The sequence below is a fragment of the Schistocerca nitens genome, chromosome 7, assembly GCF_023898315.1.
Source record: "Schistocerca nitens isolate TAMUIC-IGC-003100 chromosome 7, iqSchNite1.1, whole genome shotgun sequence".
Classification (NCBI taxonomy): domain Eukaryota; kingdom Metazoa; phylum Arthropoda; class Insecta; order Orthoptera; family Acrididae; genus Schistocerca; species Schistocerca nitens.
Genome location: NC_064620.1, coordinates 310,698,825 through 310,703,824, shown reverse-complemented (window position 1 = coordinate 310,703,824; position 5,000 = coordinate 310,698,825). Strand labels below are relative to the sequence as shown.

At 53.7% G+C, this 5,000-nt stretch overlaps 1 non-coding gene across 1 annotated transcript in view; it reads left to right on the top strand.

Moving 5' to 3' along the window:
- Positions 1 to 3,265: 3,265 nt before the first annotated feature.
- Positions 3,266 to 5,000, top strand: part of LOC126197203 (small subunit ribosomal RNA) — a 1,909-nt gene continuing 174 nt past the window's right edge. Inside the window, exon 1 of the ribosomal RNA XR_007539589.1 lies at positions 3,266 to 5,000. This exon is cut by the window's right edge and continues 174 nt beyond it. This is a non-coding gene — a ribosomal RNA (small subunit ribosomal RNA).

The window sequence follows — 5,000 nt, the reverse complement described above, 5'->3', positions numbered from 1 at the left end:
ATGCAGAGCCATCGGAATATAGATGACATACGACATACAACTGTCCCTATACATGCTGACAGTCTGTGCACACAATGTGAACTACACGTCACCCAGACACCCTATCACACACTACTCTCTGGCTGTAACAGACACAATATCTAAGCACCACCATGGAACAACATCCAGTGCATCCTCTCCGCCACATTACACCATTCACACTATGATAACAAAACCAGGAGGTCCACCCCAAAAACAGAATATCTCACACTTCCAACAACCATCATTACGCAGATAAGCCACAAACACCCACACATGTGCTACACAGGGGTGCAGCCAACACCACCACACTGGCGTGTCTCACAGCATATAAGCAATGGCAGAAATGAAAGACACAGGTCTGCCACTCCCTTGCCACACCCACAGAACCGGCGCACCACCTCCCCTGAGCCAAAGGTGCATCCTGACGTGACACATCTCAGGGTGCCTCAGGCGTCCACTTACCATCATCACTATGAACGAACCTCGTCCCCTCCCCCCTCATACACCATCCCTTAACCTAACCTATGTTGCACCTTAACCTAACCTATGTTGCGCCTTAACCTAACCTATGTTGCGCCTTAACCTAACCTATGTTGCGCCTTAACCTAACCTATGTTGCGCCTTAACCTAACCTATGTTGCGCCTTAACCTAACCTATGTTGCGCCTTAACCTAACCTATGTTGCGCCTTAACCTAACCTATGTTGCGCCTTAACCTAACCTATGTTGCGCCTTAACCTAACCTATGTTGCGCCTTAACCTAACCTATGTTGCGCCTTAACCTAACCTATGTTGCGCCTTAACCTAACCTATGTTGCGCCTTAACCTAACCTATGTTGCGCCTTAACCTAACCTATGTTGCGCCTTAACCTAACCTATGTTGCGCCTTAACCTAACCTATGTTGCGCCTTAACCTAACCTATGTTGCGCCTTAACCTAACCTATGTTGCGCCTTAACCTAACCTATGTTGCGCCTTAACCTAGCCTATGTTGCGCCTTAACCTAACCTATGTTGCGCCTTAACCTAGCCTATGTTGCGCCTTAACCTAGCCTATGTTGCGCCTTAACCTAACCTATGTTGCGCCTTAACCTAGCCTATGTTGCGCCTTAACCTAACCTATGTTGCGCCTTAACCTAACCTATGTTGCGCCTTAACCTAACCTATGTTGCGCCTTAACCTAACCTATGTTGCGCCTTAACCTAACCTATGTTGCGCCTTAACCTAACCTATGTTGCGCCTTAACCTAACCTATGTTGCGCCTTAACCTAACCTATGTTGCGCCTTAACCTAACCTATGTTGCGCCTTAACCTAACCTACGTTGCGCCTTAACCTAACCTACGTTGCGCCTTAACGTAACCTACGTTGCGCCTTAACCTAACCTATGTTGCGCCTTAACCTAACCTCTGTTGCGCCTTAACCTAACCTATGTTGCGCCTTAACCTAACCTACGTTGCGCCTTAACCTAACCTACGTTGGGCCCTAACCTAACCTACGTTGGGCCCTAACCTAACCTACGTTGGGCCCTAACCTAACCTACGTTGGGCCCTAACCTAACCTACGTTGGGCCCTAACCTAACCTACGTTGGGCCCTAACCTAACCTACGTTGGGCCCTAACCTAACCTACGTTGGGCCCTAACCTAACCTACGTTGGGCCCTAACCTAACCTACGTTGGGCCCTAACCTAACCTACGTTGGGCCCTAACCTAACCTACGTTGGGCCCTAACCTAACCTACGTTGGGCCCTAACCTAACCTACGTTGGGCCCTAACCTAACCTACGTTGGGCCCTAACCTAACCTACGTTGGGCCCTAACCTAACCTACGTTGGGCCCTAACCTAACCCACGTTGGGCCCTAACCTGACCTGTAATTGTTATATGAATTGAAACATTCATGTAGCGTTGCCTAATCGCAACCCTCTCAACATAGGTCAGTGCTCGCACTCTCTGGTGTCCTGCGTATTGATTCATGTTACGGTGCGTACCCTCACAACATCTAGCGAGTGTTGCGTACGTTCCACATGGTCCCGCTATCCACTGTAATGTGTACTGCTGTAAGACGTATATCGCCCCCCTGTCGCCTCTAGTTCGTCAGGCGGGAGTTTGCGTGTTCAATGAGCTTCGCAGCTGTGCAATGGCATTCGCATACGTACGCGGGCCACCTTCCACGTGTTCTCTCGTGCATACGTCGCAGCATGTATGTGGGCTGATGTGGCGTGTCGTGACGCATATCATCCAGGCATGCAAGACCCACTGAATTTGCAAATGTAGATGGACGTCTACGTTTGCTGCCCAAGTTACGCAAATGAACCGGAAATCCGTTGTTGCGCGGTTGTTTACGCTGGAGGTGAATCATTGATTGCGAAAATCGGTACAGGTATTAACTGGTTGCTTCAGCGACACCCGTCATACCCACGAACGTGAGTGGGCATGTGGGTATGAAGCGATACGCGGCGGTGGCTGGGTGGGACCGTCCCCGGCCGGTGAGGGGGGAGCGCCCGGCGTGCTGGCCGCGCGCTGCGTGGGCGCACGCGCTACAGCCGGCTGGTGGGGGCGCCCAGTGGCAGGCGCGCCGGCCGACGGACGCGGCAGGCGGCGCAGCTGCGCGCCGGCGCACCCAGCGCGCGGCGCCGTGCGGCCAAAGTGGGTCCTCGCGGGCCCGGTGCGAAGCGCGGTGGACATCTGCAGTGTGCTGGTCCGATTGAGGACTGTGTGCGTTGAGGATGCGCCGCCGCCCGGCACTCGGCGCCGCGACGCCGTCTGCTGCTCGGTCGCCCCCGCGGTTCTCGCAGGTGGTTTGTATCGCAGCTGTGCGGATGTGTTGGCGCGTGCGCTGTGCTGGGAGAGTTCGCTTTGGCACCCAAGTGGGGCTCTGCCCCTCTGTGGCGCTGGCGTTGGAGCTGCCCGGCCATTGTTTGTGGCCGCGTGTTGTCTCCCGCCGGCAACACCACGACAGCACGCTCCCGGGCCTCTGTCGGCAGCGGCAAGCTCAGTTGGGAGCACGGGTGGTCGCACTGAAAGCGTCTACTCGCCTATCTCCGGGCGATTGCGCCTCTCTCGAACCCGACCAAGTACTTAGGACGGCGCTGCGCGCCGCCGGGACCTGAGAGGGTTTCGAGGTGTATCGTGCAGGGGAGCCCAGCCTCCTCCTGTTTGCGGAATAATTGAGCGGACGCTTGCGTGTTCGCGCGGGCCTCCGGGACACACTCCCGGGCGGCCGGCTGCTCAGCTCTAGTTGACGCAGCTCCCTGGTTGATCCTGCCAGTAGTCATATGCTTGTCTCAAAGATTAAGCCATGCATGTCTCAGTACAAGCCGCATTAAGGTGAAACCGCGAATGGCTCATTAAATCAGTTATGGTTCCTTAGATCGTACCCACGTTACTTGGATAACTGTGGTAATTCTAGAGCTAATACATGCAAACAGAGTCCCGACCAGAGATGGAAGGGACGCTTTTATTAGATCAAAACCAATCGGTCGGCTCGTCCGGTCCGTTTGCCTTGGTGACTCTGAATAACTTTGGGCTGATCGCACGGTCCTCGTACCGGCGACGCATCTTTCAAATGTCTGCCTTATCAACTGTCGATGGTAGGTTCTGCGCCTACCATGGTTGTAACGGGTAACGGGGAATCAGGGTTCGATTCCGGAGAGGGAGCCTGAGAAACGGCTACCACATCCAAGGAAGGCAGCAGGCGCGCAAATTACCCACTCCCGGCACGGGGAGGTAGTGACGAAAAATAACGATACGGGACTCATCCGAGGCCCCGTAATCGGAATGAGTACACTTTAAATCCTTTAACGAGTATCTATTGGAGGGCAAGTCTGGTGCCAGCAGCCGCGGTAATTCCAGCTCCAATAGCGTATATTAAAGTTGTTGCGGTTAAAAAGCTCGTAGTTGGATTTGTGTCCCACGCTGTTGGTTCACCGCCCGTCGGTGTTTAACTGGCATGTATCGTGGGACGTCCTGCCGGTGGGGCGAGCCGAAGGCGTGCGGCCGCCTCGTGCGTGCTCGTGCGTCCCGAGGCGGACCCCGTTGAAATCCTACCAGGGTGCTCTTTATTGAGTGTCTCGGTGGGCCGGCACGTTTACTTTGAACAAATTAGAGTGCTTAAAGCAGGCAAGCCCGCCTGAATACTGTGTGCATGGAATAATGGAATAGGACCTCGGTTCTATTTTGTTGGTTTTCGGAACCCGAGGTAATGATTAATAGGGACAGGCGGGGGCATTCGTATTGCGACGTTAGAGGTGAAATTCTTGGATCGTCGCAAGACGAACAGAAGCGAAAGCATTTGCCAAGTATGTTTTCATTAATCAAGAACGAAAGTTAGAGGTTCGAAGGCGATCAGATACCGCCCTAGTTCTAACCATAAACGATGCCAGCCAGCGATCCGCCGCAGTTCCTCCGATGACTCGGCGGGCAGCCTCCGGGAAACCAAAGCTTTTGGGTTCCGGGGGAAGTATGGTTGCAAAGCTGAAACTTAAAGGAATTGACGGAAGGGCACCACCAGGAGTGGAGCCTGCGGCTTAATTTGACTCAACACGGGAAACCTCACCAGGCCCGGACACCGGAAGGATTGACAGATTGATAGCTCTTTCTTGATTCGGTGGGTGGTGGTGCATGGCCGTTCTTAGTTGGTGGAGCGATTTGTCTGGTTAATTCCGATAACGAACGAGACTCTAGCCTGCTAACTAGTCGCGTGACATCCTTCGTGCTGTCAGCGATTACTTTTCTTCTTAGAGGGACAGGCGGCTTCTAGCCGCACGAGATTGAGCAATAACAGGTCTGTGATGCCCTTAGATGTTCTGGGCCGCACGCGCGCTACACTGAAGGAATCAGCGTGTCTTCCTAGGCCGAAAGGTCGGGGTAACCCGCTGAACCTCCTTCGTGCTAGGGATTGGGGCTTGCAATTGTTCCCCATGAACGAGGAATTCCCAGTAAGCGCGAGTCATAAGCTCGCGTTGATTACGTCCCTGCCCTTTG